This window comes from Oryzias melastigma, unplaced genomic scaffold (assembly GCF_002922805.2).
Source record: "Oryzias melastigma strain HK-1 unplaced genomic scaffold, ASM292280v2 sc00322, whole genome shotgun sequence".
NCBI lineage: Eukaryota > Metazoa > Chordata > Actinopteri > Beloniformes > Adrianichthyidae > Oryzias > Oryzias melastigma.
The window spans coordinates 18,177-36,247 of record NW_023416926.1 but is presented as its reverse complement, the minus strand read 5'-3'; the positions used below and the strand labels follow the sequence as shown (position 1 = coordinate 36,247).

Below are 18,071 nucleotides of genomic sequence, written 5' to 3'. Positions count from 1 at the left end.
ATATATATATATATATATATATATATATACACATTGTGTTTAACTCTGAGTGACCAGCAGCAGATGTACTAAAAGTACATCAACGTTGGACACAATTAAAAAGGGGGTTTATAAATAATGGTTGAGTAAAGTATTTACTCATCAATTGTTATGCGTATTTCTTCTGTTCGGATCTGGCGGATTTTCAAAGGATCACTTTTTGGCTGGAAAACCGCGAATATCTGGCAACTTAGCGCGACACAGTTTTGTAATCGACGCACGAGGTAAGTTCAGTCTTGTTAAACAAGAAATTAATATTCTTCATTATACAACGCTTTCAACCCAAATTACCATTCGGGGAGGATTTAATACTTGATAACACAACTTCTCAACAAATATTGAGCTTTTTTTTTTTTTTCCTAAATGTAGTCTAAAATAACGCTATGTTTCTGCTTAGCTTGAAATGCTATAGCCTCCTAGCCACTTTCCTAGCATGTTGTTAATGCTCTGATCTCACAAGAACTATTAGGAATCGCTTACACATTTGTACGGCGGAGTATTAGGATCACTTTACAAATAAACTCTTTGTTTATTACGACAAAGAAACACACTTTCAATCTCGTAAATTTGCAAGTAATAGTCGTAACTGCTCAATCTCGAGAATAAATTAGTAAATTTATGACACAAATAGTAATTGACTATATTTCTTATTTTTAATCTCGTATATTTACGATTTAAAAGAAAAAAAACTTGTGGATTTACGCGATTATAAGTCGTAAATTTCCGAGAGTAAACGCCTTTATTTACAAATTTATATATATTTAAGAGACTTCTTGTAACTTAATGAGAAAATTCCCAAAGTTGTCTGTTTATTAGAGCTGTGCTCGAGGATGGAAGCATCTTGTGAAGATTTATTTCCAGATTGGTGTTAAAAACAAATAAATTATGAACCTTTTGGCGACTCGAGTTTAATGCTGTTCTTAATTTGCAAATATTAAAAATAATTCTTGTTAAAATGTTTTCTACCAAGTCCTCACCTTCTGATGTTCAAAGCTCTTTTGGTATTTATCTAAGAATTATTTTCCTATTACATGACATAGGTGGATGCAGACTTGCTCTTGGGAGCTCTTTCTCCTGAGTTCAGTGAAGATGGTTCAGTTAGACGGCAGAAAGAAATCAAAATCATAAACTTCCTTCAAGATTTCCTGCAGGAACTTGAAGATAATGGTAAATGTTATTTTAAAAGCTTGTGTGCCCAAAGAATTAATTACTAACTTTTCTTTGAATTGTGTAGAAGACTGCCACACAGAAGGAAGTTCTACAGAGGAAAGTCCACTTCTAGCTTTCCTAGGAACAACTGGAAAGAATCCGTTGTCTGTTCCAAGCTTCTTGCAGTGGACCACAGGACAGGCCCACATCCCGCTGATACAAAGTGAAAAGGAAGCCTTCAAAATCAACATCACTTTTGAGCACGACTGTGACACACGCTATGGACAACACACCATTTGTTACCCCACTGTAAATGCCTGTTCAGCTGCTATTACATTCCCCACGCAGCACTACGTCACTTACAGTGACTTTGAAAAAAATATTCTTCAGGCAATTTGTGGCGGGTACAAGTTCAGCAGGTACTGTACTCAAGATAACCTGTTATTGATGTCAATACTTGGGTATATTTTATAGTTAGTACTTAACAGTTATTTTGTGAAAAACTATTTTACCCAAGTTTGTAAATGTAACTTAATTTTACCCTTTTTCTTAGTTTAACCGACTGACTTAATTTTAATGTAAAAATATTGTTTTACTGCGTTGTCAAAGTTTGGATTGCTAAATATTTTAATGTTCTAGAACTATAAATGTTAAAAATTACTTGTCTGACGATTCACTTCCAAAAGAAACAAAGGTACGTTTCTGTTTCTTTTCGTATTAACATATACAGTGTCAAAAGCATTGAAGCCAATATATTTCTTGTTTTTTTACCCTGATACAAATTTGGCAAAACTTAAGCCATGTGTTTCAGCATAATTACATTCAAATTATTTATCCCTTTGTTACTCTCTCATAGCTACTATGGACATGTTTGATGAAATTGTAAGATTTTGTTAAGTTGATCAAGTAACATAAAGCAGGGCAATATGATAGTTCCTAAAGTTATACATATATATAAAATAATGCTAATTAATTATTCCTATATTCACAATAACATAAATAAACATTTTGTGCAACTTTTAGATCTTTTTTTATTTCAAAAGGAAAACATGACCAGTGTGCAAAGTTTATTTCTGTTTAATCAAAATACTACAACAAAAGTTCAGTCAGTGCCTGACAACGCAGCAGCAACATATTCACGACAGACCAGGTAAAGTTCTGTTCTGGTACAGTCGTTTTCATTTTGATGAAGAAGCAACTGCAATTCAGCCATTTCTTCATTAGTGAATGGGCAAGGGAATTCAGGGACCACTATTGCACCATCCACATGTTCTCCAAAGTCTGCAGCGAAATCCCAGTCAACGTCTGGCTCTTGGATGTCCTGGAAAAACATAAAAGAAGGGTCTCACTTTCAATTGCAAATATATATTCATTAGTCGAGCCCTGTGTAGTTGTAAATAAATGCTACACATTTCATGCAAAAGAGATAACTGGGGGGAAAGAATTATCGCCATACCTGTAAAAAGCAAAAACAAGATGCAAATAAGAAAAGAAAATTATTTTGGTCGTATAAAACAGTTGTGTTCATAAATTCCCAAGGCACGGCCTGTTGTTTTTTACTTTCTGGGGAGTGGAGGGACGAATTACTTTCAATTTTTTTTTGTAAAATAATTTTTATTCCTATCACTTATTTTTCCTCCAAAGAAAGATGACTTTAAGTCTTGATGCCATAATTAAACTTTAAGAAAATGTAACCTAAATAATCGAGAACCTTAAATGTCTTATCCTTTACGTTTTCAAAACAAAAAGGAAAGACCAAAAACTACTTATTATGCCACAGTGTATGAACTTTTGGACAGAACCATATATGGTGGTAACAGGAAAGAAACAATATAATTGAAATTTGTGAAGTTAATGCAAGTTTTATACAAAAATGCAAAATGGATATATTGTCATGTAAAAAATATAGATATGATAATGAAATTATAATTAAAAATATAATTACCAAAGAAAAACAAAATCATACTAATTAATGCTTGAGGATCCAGATGTAGTTCTAGGTTTTAGTAAAATCAGTGAAAATTAAACTTTCCAAGGTAAAGTTGGCTAGGTGTCCCTTTTGACAATAAAAAGAAACAACCTCCAGATGCTCTGGATGGTCAACTGGGTGAGATACCAATCCAGCATGCCAAAGCTGCTCAGGAGTTTGATTCCCCTCAGTCCTCGGTGGATGGTTGTTCCAGCCTTCCACAAAAGCTTCCAGGTCTGCCATTAATTTGGGGAGGAAAGTCATGTGAACTGAAAAAAGGTCTTCTGTGAAAGACAGAAAAACAGTAATTACTGTGGAAGGTTAGCCTTTATAAAAAAAAAAATATAGAAGTTTATATTTATATAGTTATACATATTATACACACACACATATATATATATATATATATATATATATGGTTTCAAGGCACTTACACAATCGAAATATAACCAGCTTAAACATTTTTTTTAATGAAAATATTTTTCATTTGTATAGATTTAGCTTACTCTGAAAGACTTTAAAAATCATGCTATGGCCCCTTTAAGTGAAGTTGGGGCTGGTCGGATAACGAGATTTGGAAGCTCAGCCTTGTTTGTGTGCTATTCAAAAATGCTTGACAGAGTATCATTTTTTTGGATTATTGATTATTTAATATCCATAAAATGATACCGAATTGTTCATAGGTCAGAAAATTGGTTAAATTGATTTTTGTTTTCCCACCACTAATCTTATCTATGCAAAAAGTGTACCTTACAATTGTCACATTATGTGCTAAAAGTCCCAATTTACTTGCCTTATGCTAATCTGTTTAAAATATGAGAGACATCTTTGTTGAAATATTTTATGAAACATCTAAGAATTTGTATTTGTACCAGGAAGGTATGCCATTTTTTTTAGTGGCTTTTTTGAAGGCAGCAAATGCCGTTGATGCACGATTGTTCGTTGCGGCCTCCAAGCACATCACCTGTAAGCGAACATGTGTAAGAAATCTACATGTAACCTTTTGATAAGCAACTAAAACGGACACTACTCATGTGCACTTGTGATCATTTTTTAATAAATGCTTCCTCATGGTAATTTTATAGATGGAAATAATAGTACATCCTAAAGAATATATAACAAGAATATAAATCACAATTCCTATAACAAAAATAAATTCCACTCATCCCTGATTCACACTGTAACTCACCTTCCTCGAGTAGCCATCAACTGCTCCGAAAATAACAATATTGTACCTACAAAACAGATAGAAAATCGCAACGTCACTTGTTCAAATAGAGATGTCTGTTGGAACAAATTCAAGAAAAAGTATATCGGAGTTCAATGCTAAAATAATTGTATCTATATTTTGCTCAGTAATAATAGCAAATGAGAACAACACTTACCGAATCAGTTTGTGGTTAGTGTCCACATGCCAAAGGGAAAGTGGCCCCTTTACAGAATATGTTCTTCTTACAATGCTCCCCAATCCAGTCTGAAGAGAATTCTGATTGAGTCGACTCTGTGCATTGATGCAATCACCCTCCTCCACTGCACATGGATACCAGTTGACCTCAGCCTTCCTTTAACCATCCGATATCCTGAAGAGGGCATTTCATTCTTGATGCGAATGACTGCATCATCAAGCTCTTCGTCTGTCAGGGTGCTGTATGTCTGTCGTGCACTGACACCAAATTCCCTCATTCGTCTGTTAATGGTACTTCTGGAGACTCCAAGTAATTTTGCAATGCATGACACAGGCAAATTCACGTCCAAAAGCTCTTCAAGTATTTCCTGATCAATATCATATCTGGGACGCCCTGTTTCTCCAGCAATAGTTGCAACAGTACCATCTGTACAGTTACTGTGACTCATCACTAGCCTGAAAAGGTGTTGAAACGCTTGTAGAATTGGTTCAGGTACATTCACATGCCTTGACAGGGCTTCAAGGAGGTACAGCTCTTGTCGACAGGTAAATTCGAGAAAGTCAAAGTCAAGAGGTGACCTCGATATGGCTGCCTGCAATTTGGTGATTAGTCTCGAGAAAATCTCAAACTTGAGAATCTCCTGTTGGAAACAAGAAAACAGTGATTCAATAATAATAATAATAATAATAATAATAATAATAATAATAATAAATTAATACAATAAAAAATAAAGTTTCTATTCGCACGTAATTTTCAAAAAATGTGCGGCCAATGCTGAACTTCACACAGACTCACACGAAGGGTTAAGGTTAGGTTTATGGTTACAGTTAGGGTTAAACGAGCAAATGGTTCCTGAGTGTGGCCTTCTCTGCAGCTCATTGATCCTCCAGGGGATGGATCAGAGAACACATTTCACACATGTAGGAGCGTGAAAGCTAATGGGACTTTATCTTTAAGTCAAATTTTTTTTTAAGTGCGGCCAACAACAAAATCCAACCTTGGACACACTCTAAATATGTGCCAGCGATACAGCAATGTGCATCTGGCAGCACGTTTTACGTGCGGCCAACATGAACTTCCATCACTTTCTGTGCTGGACGCACGTAAACACGCGCAAATAACATCAGCCTGAAAATGTAATATATGAATTGTTGAAAGGTTTTGCTGTTAAAGCAAAATGACGTTTTAGAGCACAGGAAAAAGAGTTTGCATGTCTTTTAAAAAGGCTAAAAAAATATGATTGTGGAGTGATTAGCAAGTTATCATTTAGCTGTTGCAAATCACCAACACATGCCCTGAGAGGGTAAACTTAGTTCAGTGGTAAACACGCTGCCAGAAGCACTAGTACACTAAAACTCATCAGAACACCTCCAGTGTACAAAATAGGCCAATCAGAAGAGAGCCAACGCAGCCCCTCTGTCTCCGCCCCCATGTGTCAAAAGTCGTCTTTCACTCATGCGTAGAAAGAGACTCCGCGAGCGCACAAGCCAAAATGTTGCGCGCGGTCACTGAGCTCACAAGCGCAGCGAGCACTTTTTATGCTCTCGCGCGAACTTCTTCTGGTCGCGAGAAACACACTCTGGCGCGCGCGAGGCCTTTTTCTCTTCGGGAGAGCGGCAGAAGCGCTCGCGAGGGTCTGCAATGTCCGCGGGGAATGTGTGATACGTTCGCGGTGATGTTTTATTTCTGTGTAGACTTTTGGAACAAAAATAACTCCATAATCTGCTTTCTACTGAATATGAAAAGCCTTAGTTAGAAGTTGGACACGTGTCAAAAGTCCCAGTCGAGATTCTTAATGGCAGTGTTTTGAACACACTTGCACGCAAGTTTAATGGAATCTCTGCTAAGGACCTTGCTCAAAGTGTCAGTCAATGGCATAAACTACAGGACAGGCATGATAGTAGTACATGGATCATTTGGTGGAATGCCAGATTTTTGAAGAATAATCCAGTTGTTGGTTATTAGAAATGAACTGATTCTTGTTCTTAAAAAAAAACAAACTCATGATATGAAGAGCACTATCAGGAATTTGACTTGCATCCCACAAATGAGCTTGCAACGGTTGATCTGAAGACACTCGATGACCTTTATCCACTAACAGACTACAAAGTTGGAACCCAACAAATGGTCACCCTTAAAAGATTTCTGCATATAATGGGTAATTTTAAAATATTTTACTTGATTTGATAATTAATGAAAAATGTTTTGTAAAACATTAATAGTGTTCTAGTTATATCATAAAGTGAAAAGTAACATTCTTAAGCTGTGTTCAGATTGATGCGATTGACACCGGTGTCTATGTTTTGACGCTGGCATAAAAACTGCAATGGAACGTTCTTCTGGGTTTGTGTTGCGATTCTGCCTGTGTCGGAGTCGTTCGGCACATGTCACATTATGTGTCAAAGACAACAGCAGCTGCTAACATTTCCCAAGTGTTCGCAATGACCTTTGAAGCTGTCCCGACACCGCACTGACACCCCACAGTGTTTAGAAATTTTCTCCAGATGAAGAACTGAAACAAAGAAAGCTTTGCGTTGAAACGCAGACACACCGATCTGAACACAGCTTAAGGGAGGTGTGGGCATTGTAAGTACTTTTTAACCTCTTAGGACCTGGCATCGACGTACATGGACGTCTCAGTTTGTATTTCCACAGAGGTTAATTCTGCTTAACTGGGGCCCTATACGTGTTAAGGTGGTTAACTCAAATATTACCTCAGGTCCTAAGAGGTCAATGCCTTAAAAATAACTTCATTATTTTCATTCTACTGTTTTTTTAAGTTTTTTTGAAAAATACTGTATTTGAGTACTAAGTTGGATGGATACTTAATGAATCTTTGTTTTTCAGGATGATTTAAGATGGCAGCTACACTTAGAGTCATACTTGGAGTTGATAATGCGGCTAAATTAACTCTGGCCAATGGACTACCTGAGTCATTTGAAGATCTTAAAGATGAGATTCAAAAGCAATTTGGTTTGGACATTGACTTTGACAATGAGTTTGTGAACTTAACAATGGCCTCAGAACTCAACGACAAAGCCACACTTAAAGTGATTCATTTGTCAGAAAACTCTAGCATGGCTATTTCCTCACCTACTTCCAGAGGGTTCGATGAGACTTCTTCCCTTTCCTCGGCAACTGACACAGACATATTGTCTTCATCGGAATCCACCTTTTCTGATTCCAGCCTGAGATCCCAACCATGGCCTTCAAAATTCCAGATCCCTGCTTTCAGCTATAAGGCTCAAATTCAACTAGACAGGGGAAACCAAGCTTTCTACAGCAGAGGGACTTTTCTTACTGTTAGTCCGAAACTGAAATCCAGTATTTTGGATTGCTTGGCATCTGAAATAATAAAGTACAAAGTGTATCCATCTAGTGGATGACGTGGCACAGGCACTCACGCTCAAATACCCCTGTTTGAAAGAACAAGGATCTGTGACAGGATACTACGGATGGAAAATCAGCCTGAAATATAAAATGGCAAACTACCGTACTGAATTAAGAAAAGTTGGTTGCTCAGAGTTAAGCATCATTTCAGTTAAAGAAAAAAGAAGAGTCCCAGGTCAAAGTCCAAATCAAGTCAAGAAACTGCGAAAAGCAGAGGTGGACATTGTGTAGAACAGGAATTTAATGTTGTTTCAAAGAAGATTGTGGGCAGCTAATAACTGTTTTAATGGGTCCATTTTACAACAGAAACGCTTAAAATAGCAGATCAAACCCGACTGCTCAATGGAAACGAGGTTAATGTCATTAAACGATACAGTCCTCTCTTTTTTTACTACAAACAGTCCATATTCCTCAAGTGGCTAATGAGAGTCTAAATCTTTTTTTCTGTTTGTGTGTTTTTCCCATAAATAGGTAAATGCAGAGTTCACTCGCATAACAACAGTGCCCTTGATGTCAGTGTTCATGTCTCAACTGGATCACTACTCCAGTCCACTGATGAGAGCGTTTAAAAAGAAGGGAGGCACTGCTGGTCACAACATTCGCCAAATTCTAGCAGCCATCAACAATGTAAGATGTGTTTTTTTCAAGTGTTTTATTGCTTGAACATGCTTTTAAAGGGGCCATGCCATGGTTTTATTTTTTCTTTCAGTAAACTAAATCCCTATAAATTAACTTTGGAACACTAAAAAAACAAAAATAACTCATATTTCATAAATAATTGTGTATTTCTTTCATATCCAGAAGTAAAACTGCTCGATCTTTGAAAAACTGCCTTTCGCTCATTGTGGGTGCCGCTCATTTCATGATGTCGACCAGAGGAACATTTAGGGATTTATTCATTTAAGGATTTATTGCATCAAAAATCCCCTTTGCTTTCATGCGGATCAGTTTTCCTTTTGGCCGTTGCTCAATAATCCACATTAAAACAGTTCTCCCAATTCGTTGCTCGCTTTTCCATCAGGAAATACTCTGCTCCCTTTCTCCTGCCGTCTTCCCAACATCCCTGTCTGCTTGCACCATTCTCAGATATGTTTGGGATCCATCTCAACATGCCATGGAGATTTCTCACCCGCCCATATTCTTCTATGCCACAGCAAGAAGTTTGAACACTAAAGAAAGAATGTTTCTTGGCTTTCTGCACAAGCTCACAGCACAGACAGCTGCTGTGCACGAGCTCAAGCTGCTAACTTTGTGGAGGAAGTATTTGTGTTGGACTGGGGGCGGGGCAGCCAGAGCAGGCTCTTCCTGAAAGGGGCAGTCTCACTCTGTGACATCACATCGTGAGGACCTGCTAGTTTTTGTGAGTGTGGGAGGGACTGCTATTAAGAGAGCAGGTTTTTAGAGGATTAAATGCATTAACGGATCAAACTACTGCTTTGGGGTTGTTTGTAGTAAGGAATGAACAGAATAATACACCTAGAAGCTCTAAAAGTTTATTTTCATGATATGGCCCCTTTTAGACTTCGTAAAGTTCATAAGAAAAAGATTCAAGGTTAATATCAAAGCACAATGTTTTTACTTTGACAATTATGATTCATTACAAAAGCTGATAAAACCCTGCATTATTTTTTTTCAAATCATTTTCTCATAACGAGATCCACTATCTTGTTATAACGAGAAAACAACGTTCGTTTTCTCATTTTCAGATACAGCACTGTTTCCAGACAGCATTGTAAAAGAGTTCTTGGTGAGTTTGGTGTTATATCTGTATGTTTATGTTACGTCCCCAATGGGCAAGCTGGCCCAGAGTCTAGGGGATAGCTATCAGAGGGGACAATAACATTAAACTGGACACCAAACATAAAGGAAACACAGCTTATTGAAATAAATGAAAACCTGTGTCCTGAAACGAAGCAAAAAATGATTAGTGGTTTGGTTAAAAAGAACAAACCAAAACGGAGTTGGAACCTTGGCCAAAAGAAAAAGAAGTCAGGGAGACTGCTGACCCAGCCATGACGACCGTTTGAGTCAGCAGCTCCCTGCTAACGGCTGCCTAGCAAAACTACCTGAAGAACAGAAATGAAACAAAGCCCACAAATCAGAACTACCAAGGTCCAACCCCAAACTAACCCAAGAAGACCCAGCAATCTAAGATGGCTGAGGATAGTGATGTGACGTTCTGTATCGAGGCTTCGAGGCGTGTGTTGAGTAGTGTAGGAGGAGCTTCCGTGAAGTGCGTATCGAGGCTTGCTTCATCTAGGGGAGGAGCTGAGAACGATGACGTCCAAAGCTTCGCTGCCCGGCTGTACCACGTGACTAATTCATGAAGTGGTTCAGGTTGTTTCGCGAGTCTCGACAGAGGCATGATTCCTTCAGGCTCCATTCAGAGAGACACAAGAGATTTTAGGGAAACTGTTGTTTTATAAACAATTATCACTCGTCATATCTCAGTGTTACAAAAGTGCGATCATTATGCACAGTGGTCCTTAACTCATTGTTGGAGTTACATTCTTAAAAAAAAAAACAATGGATGGGCAATATCTGCGAAAGATTCCTCTTTATTTTTATTTAGAATACCGGTAATTATAGACGTCATTTGGGTGTAAACCCCAGTTAATTTAGTGATGAGACGTTCTGTATTGAAGCTTCATGACAGGTGCCGCAGCGGAGGAGGGAGGAGGAGTTTCTCGGTACGCAGAGGCTCCTCGCGAGTTTTGACGCCGTCATGAATCCCACAGGCTCCATTCATAATGCGGGTGTTTGATGGAGAGTTACGATTGGTGAGTTTAGAGATAGTTTGGACAAAGTCTGTAAATTTAGAGGAATAATAATAGAATTATTAATGAAACAAATATTCTGTCCCTTCAAACACTGATCTGATTTAAATGTCAATAGGATCATTATCCAAACTCTTCATCCTGTGACACTGTTTTTTTCATATATATATATGTTTAAGGAAAAAAACGTTTATATTTGATTTTTTTTTTCATTGAAGCACCTGTTTCACACTTTAGAGATGACCCCCCTCCCCCCAAATGACTGGTTTAGCACCAGCACCCATTAACTCCACCTACACTCTTACCTCACATTAATTTAATCATTTTTATAATTTTCTAGTTTTTCTTTGAGGTTTAGAAAAAATAATCTTGTTTACATTTATTTTTATCAATACATTAGCAAACACACACACAATTAAAGTTTACAGCAATGGACATGTTTTATGAACTACTTTATTTTATTAACATGTTTGTACATTTTTTTTTTTCCAAATGCCACAGATCAAATTCTGCTGTTATTTTTTGTGTCCACTAGATGTCCTACTAGAGCAAATGAAGCTCATGAAGCATTGCTCTTTAGTGAACCAATGTAGACAAAGACTTCAGTGCTTCAAGAAAGCTTCATTTGCACATCAATAGCTGAGGACAAAAGTAGACCAAAAAAAAAAACACCCCAAACCAACACCACACAAACTAACACCCAGCCTGCTGCTCTGCTCCCTGCCAGGTTTGGCGTGGCCTCCTCTGTCTTAAATAGACACCATCTGCCAATCAAGGCACATTGGCCACACCTGCCAGGTGAGCCAAAGGGAACTGGATGGAAAAGGAGGCCAGACAGCAGCAGGATGTAACAGTTTACATTAACAGTTATTCTGGTTTTGTAATAAAAAATGTAAATGGGTCGTAGAGGTGGAAACTTATTTGAAAACACTCATGGAGATTGAGCTTTATTTAGATATTGACATATCCAGATACTTTAGGACATAGTCCTAGTCACAGACCATCTTTAGTTTTTGTTTTCTGTTTCAATTTTTCCCTCCCCTTTTACTATGAGTTGGTGTTAAGTTGAATGACTTCAAAGCAGTACATCAAATTTTGTTAAAAAGCCGTATTGAATATTTTTCTGTTATTAATTGTTTTGTTTGTTTGCCATTTAAGGATGTGGATGTTGCTGCAGGAAGAGAGTTGGACAGCATTCCTTTGGGACTGTTCGTGGTGCGTTCTGAAGGAGCAGAAAGCACAGATCCACCTGCAGATGTTGGGATCGTGATTGAAGGATGCCAAGTTCTGCAGGACATTACTGATGCTGCCAAAGGATTTGCACTGCTCTTTGGCTTGATCTACTGTTTGAACCTGAGCTACCCCAAGGATGCAAAATACACCTTTGAGTTTCTGCAGAAGGTGGTCATGGAGAAGAATGGAAGCAGACTCTCCAATAAAGTGCAGGTCCTCAAAAACAAGCTTAATGAACTCTGCTGCTGAAGATAAGTCTTACCCAGACAGAACAGTTGTCATTTCCTTTTGGAGTTATTTTGGACTTGAAATGTGGCCAACTAAGATGTAAAAACGGAGAGCATTCAAAACAGTACATTTTTATCATCTACACAAAATATTTAAAGTGCTAAAACGGAACAATTTTCAAGAAAAAAATCCTGTACTGGGAATAGTGAAGCATTACTTAAGCAAGATTTTGTTACTGGATTTGTACAACCGTTTCAACTCTGGTGGGTAGCTCAGATTTAAGGGATACAGGAGCCCAAACAACACTGATACTGCAAGGCTTACAACTTTTAGATCATTCATCCAGTCGCCAGGTCATCCCTTGGGTCTGCACCAGTGTGTTGGATGACAAAGATCCCAAAGAGTCCTTATGCCAGAGCCTCTTCTGAGATGTCATCCCTCTGTAAAACAAGGGGGAAAGGTTAAATTCAAATACAATGTAAATAAGTAAATTGTCATTAAAAACTAAAGGATAACAAGTAGTGTTAAATTAGCATCATCTTAAAGATCCATGGATAATCAGTGATCTGTATGGATCTAAATCGTGACACGATCCGTTACATACCACGCTTAAAGCGAGAGAAAAACCAGATTAGAAATTTGGGAAAAAAACAAAAAGACAATTAACGTTTGAAAACAGGTTTAAATTTAGAAATACAAAATGAAAACTTGAAGGAATTATTGAAAATGTGAAAAATAAACTTGTACGTTTATAAGTTAAAGAACTTGAAATAAATATTGAAAAAGTTCATTACAAATGTTTAACTTAAATAAAAATAAAACTTTATTTGAATTTTCAACTATTTTTTTTTTCGACTCCCTCTTTTCTTTCAATTCTCAGTTTCAGTTCAGTCATGACTGCTGAGCTGATCCTACTTTGCGTGGGGGCAGGCTTTGAGCTCATTGGTGACCGGGACATGATTTTCCATGATTTTAGGATAAGTGATGTGAAATCTTTTATGCTAGAAAGTGGTGTCTGTCTGGGTCGCATCCATTCACATCCCACCCTGATGTACCAAACTTTGGGAGAGCATTCTCACTACCATAGTTTTCCCTCGCTATATCAAAGTTCACCTCTCGCTGTCTCACTGTTTAATGGAGTTTTTTCAGAGCAACATTGCGGTCTATCAATCTTCTCCGTGCAGTGTTTTACAGACACGGCGGGTGCAGCGAGGAGGATTTTTGATGGAGATGGCAGAACTCTACCAGAGCTGGGATTTTAGCGTCCGGGACCACAATCTGCCGTAGAGTCTCGCATGTTAATGGATCTCTCACCCTCCTGCATAGCACCCCGTCAACCATCTCCAGCCTTCTCCACTGGTGGAGCAGCCTTTTTACTGGCGGGGGAAGAGAGTGTCTCTGTGGAGGGTCTGGCAACCCACCTTGCATTACATAGTCTCGGATTCGGGAGATTGCAACATCTTCTGCCTGTTCGGCCTTCCACAAACTTGGGTCCCACCCCCAGCTATTGAAGAAGTCCTTGTCTTCGTCTAGTGCCTCCGCAGCTTGCACTGCCTGGGTGGCCCCAAGCTCTGGTCTTGGAGGGTCAGCACCTACAGGGGCAATGGGAAACCTGGATAGGACATCAGCGTTAGTGTGCTCCCTACCAGGCCGGTACCGGATGGTATAATCGAAATTGGCCAGTTGGGCCACCCACCTCTGTTCTACTGCCCCTAATTTTGCTGTTTGCAGGTGTACGAGTGGGTTATTGTCTGTCACAACTGTGATTTTTGGACCCCACAAATAGTCTTTACATTTTTTAGTAAGGGCCCACTTCATTGCCAGTAATTCAAGTTTATAGGAGCTGTAGTTCGCATCGTTGCGCTCTGGAGGGTGAAGGCTTCGACTAGCGTACGCTATATAAATAAAATTGAATTGAATTGAATTGAATTGAACAGCTCCCAAACCACAATTACTAGCATCTGCATACACAATAAACGGTTTTGTAAAGTCAGCACAGGCTAAAATAGGTGCTTGCAGTAGATGCTGCTTTAGCTCCTGGAATGCAGCCTCACATCTTTTGGTCCAAAAGACAGAGGGAGAATGTTTGCCCCTGCCCCTCGAGGAGCCCTGCAAAAGGTTCATTTAGGGGTCTGGCAATCTTAGAAAAGTCTTTAATAAATCGCCCATAGTAGCCCACAAAATCCAAAAAGGATCTTACCTGCCTGACTGTGGTAGGAGGATCCCAGCTCTGAACAGCAGCAGTTTTTCTGGGTCTGGGGAAACGCCCTGGCTTCTGACTTCGTGCCCCAAAAACTTCACCTTCTTTTGAAATAGTTTACATTTGTCAGGGTGGAGCAACAGTCCATAGCGTCCCAGGGCGTCAAACACCCGCTCCAAATGTTCCAGAGGGGATGAAAAGTCCTAGGAATAAACAATCACATCATCCAGGTAAACAAGGGCAGAGTCTGTGAGCTGATCCCCCAAACAGCGCTGCAACAACCTTTGAAAAGTGGCCGGGGCGTTACAGAGTCCAAACGGCATCCTTTGAAACTCAAATAAGCCAAAAGGTGTAGTGAAGGCGGTTTTCTCTTTATCAGCCTCCTCTACTTCTACCTGCCAGTAGCCACTGGCTAGGTCAATAGTAGAGTACCACTCTGCTTGGGTGAGGCTAGTTAGCGAATCTTCAATTCGAGGCAGGGGAAACGCGTCTTTATGGGTAGCCCGATTAAGTTTTCGATAGTCTGCGCAAAAACGCCACTAAAACTATTTTGAACTAAAACTATTGGTGTGGCCCACGGGCTACTGCTCTCTTTGATGACTCCCTGTTCAAGCATACCTTGCAAAAGGCAGCGAATTTCTTTATAGAGGGTGGGAGGGACAGGACTGTATCTTTCTTTAATCGGTTCTACTGCCCCGGTTGGGATTCTGTGCTTGACCACGCTAATATACCCATAATCTTCCTCTTGCTTAGCAAAAATGTGTGCCCACTTCTGAAGTGTTTGCTCCAGCTGCTGCTGCTGCTGGACTGATAAGCCATCTCCTTGGTAACAAGAGGAAGGCTGAAAATGTTTGTCTGACTCACACTGGCTGTCTCCTGCATCAACGATTGCCACCTCCAGGACACCTGGGCTAACCTCCACTAGAAAGACCTCCTTGCTCCCTTTTATGTTTTCTGGGGGAACTGCACAGATGGTAGCCAATTTCTGAAAACGCACAAGGACTACAAGAAACGGGTTAAGATTCCTAAGCTGAACAGGAAATCTACCTTGATCTACTGTCACCAGCGTCCTTGCCACATCCAAATCTCTGCCCTCGGCCAAAGGTTCTACCAATGCGCAAGCCCTCTGCTCACGGGGCCACGACATAACTTTTGCCCAAACCCTAACTTCGCTATGAGCTGGCACACTCACATCTGACCGGGAAGCTAGGCGGGCCACCTTTGTCCACTGTGCACTTGTTGAAACGGCTTGAATGCGTTGGCAATCCGCAAAAACATTGTCCCATACTTGTCTACAAGGTAAACTGTCTCTAGGGAGCGATCTATGTTTTTTGAAAAGTTCCTCCCAACACTCTGAAATTATGTTCATGCCAAGGATGGTTTTCTTCTCCCCTAGGTAGCCATCTTTAACGACAACCACCCCACGGTTAGGGACCCAGATCCCCCCACCTGAAAGTCCACCACAACATAGTCTATATAAGGGATACTTAATCCATTTGCGGCCTGAAGTTTAAGCCAGGATAGAGTACCGCTCCCTGTTTCAGCATCATCGACCTTCAATGTGACATATGGACAAGTTTCCGTAAACCTTGCAGAGGTCGGTAAACTAAGTGGGTCCATGCTTGGGGATCCGGTCACCTGACCCACGGCAGCTGGAGGAACTAAAAATCCTGATTTTGATTGGTAGAACGGCAATCCCTACTAATATGCCCCACCTCCTTACAGGCTGCACAAATTGGGCGGCCTTGTTGGTCCCATTCGTATCTAGGACCAGTCCGCCTTGCCCTAGTCCTGCTTTTGGCCCCCCAACTAGAGTCTGGTCTAGAGAAATTAGTCCCTCCATCGTTTCTGAGCTCAGCCAGAATGTTTTTAGTCATGTCTGCAATTTGCTCTTTCACCTCTTGGAGTATTTTGTTCTTTAGCTCTTCCCTCCCATATGGCGCTGTACTTGGGATGCGAGGCACCCGTTTGTCCACAGCCAGGCAAGAGGAAGGTGCCCACTGTTCAGCTTGCTCCTCCTCCATTGCAAGCGCCTCCATCTTGACCTCATCAAATGATAGCCTTGGGGACTTCCTCACTAGTCGCCGCAGCTCCTGGCGGAGGGAGCCGTCCCTCAGTCCCATCACAAACTGGTCCCGCAAGATGGCGTCTCCATCACCAAGTCCAGCATCTTGCCTGTGTTTTAACATAAGAAAAGGTTCTTGTAACTGAAGAGAGAAGGACTTCAGGGACTGTTGCGGCTGCTGTCTACAGTTAAAGAAATGGGTTCGCAGCACAGAAACATGAGTGTTATCACCGTACAGACTTAAAAGAACATCAAATATTTTCTGGGGAGTGTCTCGCATCGACCTTTCCAGGGTGAGGATCTCCCTCATAGCCTCACCCTCCAGTAGGTTTAATAAAAAGTCAGCTCTTTGGGAGTCTATATGTTGTTGGAAACTCAACATGCATTCCACTTGGCGTTTCCATTCTCCAATCTTGACTTGACAGTCCTCCCCGTTAAACTTTGAAACCCTGGGGCAATTCATAAAAAACGGCATCATCGGTGGGGAACCAGCACTACCATTGGCTTGCTGCATTTTAAAGTACCCAGACACTCAATCCAGCGCATCAAATCCTGCCAACGACGCCAAAATTTGTCACTTAGGTGTAAGGGAGGGTGCCAGCTTTAGAGATCCGCTGGGGAGACGACTGGGCACCCAATAATGCAGCAAGTCAGAGACACGTTTTAACACTTAGTTTAATAAAGCATAAACATAAAATGCCCATAAGCTAAAAAGTGTTAAAACATGTTAAAAAAAATACAAGGATAAAATAAGCGTTTGCTCCATAAAATATGAATGAAGGAGGCATATTAGGAAACTGCAGCAGGTGGTCCTCCTCCGGACATGAAGTGTCGGCTGGTGAGTGTGACGCCAGCAGGTGATCCCTCTGAGCAGGGCGTCGGCGGCGACCCTCTTCCTCCCTGCGTGCAGCATCGCCAGGCGGTCCTCTTCCCCTGCGCCTGTAGCTTCGGCAGGTGAGTATGACGTCTCTGCTCTGTCTCCCCCTCTGCTGCTTCAGTAGGCGTATGAAAACAAATAAAAACCCTCCCCAGGCTGTAGCCACATCTCCCCACAGGTGTTCTCAATTAACCCCTACAGCAGTGTCCTATGACATTACCATAAAAATGTCCTGTGAAGTCACAGCTGCTGTTCCTTCATCCATGGACCCAATCGACCATTTGCTGAGGAACCTGAAGAACAGTGGAGGGCTGGAGGTCTCCTCAGAGGGACAGTGAAGGTTTTCAGAGCCACAGAATGTGTGATGCATCAGAACTCTAAAGAGAAGGGTCAATCTTTTTGTTCAAGCTGAAATTGGTTCAGAAAGGTATTTTAAGCCAGGAAGCAGATCAGAGTTCAGGATGACAACCACAATTCTAATGACTTATAGCTTTTTTTTGTGTTCCATAAAGTAAGGCTGCACCACATGGCAAAATGAACCACACTGAAGATTCAGAATTTCACTGCATTAGAGTGGCTGTTAGTTTTTAGTGTTTTAGTTGTGATATTTTGATCATATTTCAGTTTAGTTAGATTTGTAGATGTCAGCCATGTCTTTTTGTTGTTTTTGTTTCAATTATTTAAGGCCCTGTCATGTGAAGCTGTAAGATAATTACTTTCGTTTATTAAATAAAGCAG

General features: G+C 40.2%; 2 long non-coding RNA genes across 2 annotated transcripts; both read right to left on the bottom strand.

Annotated features, from left to right (window-relative positions):
- Nucleotides 1–1,950: 1,950 nt before the first annotated feature.
- Nucleotides 1,951–3,447, bottom strand: LOC118598317. The gene is made up of 2 exons (XR_004947445.1): nucleotides 3,269–3,447; nucleotides 1,951–2,509 (listed from the first exon to the last, which is right to left on the bottom strand). It is a non-coding gene; the product is annotated as an uncharacterized LOC118598317 (long non-coding RNA).
- Nucleotides 3,448–4,031: 584 nt separating this feature from the next.
- On the bottom strand, nucleotides 4,032–5,197 carry LOC118598316. The gene is made up of 3 exons (XR_004947444.1): nucleotides 4,543–5,197; nucleotides 4,347–4,392; nucleotides 4,032–4,121 (listed from the first exon to the last, which is right to left on the bottom strand). It is a non-coding gene; the product is annotated as an uncharacterized LOC118598316 (long non-coding RNA).
- Nucleotides 5,198–18,071: the final 12,874 nt, after the last annotated feature.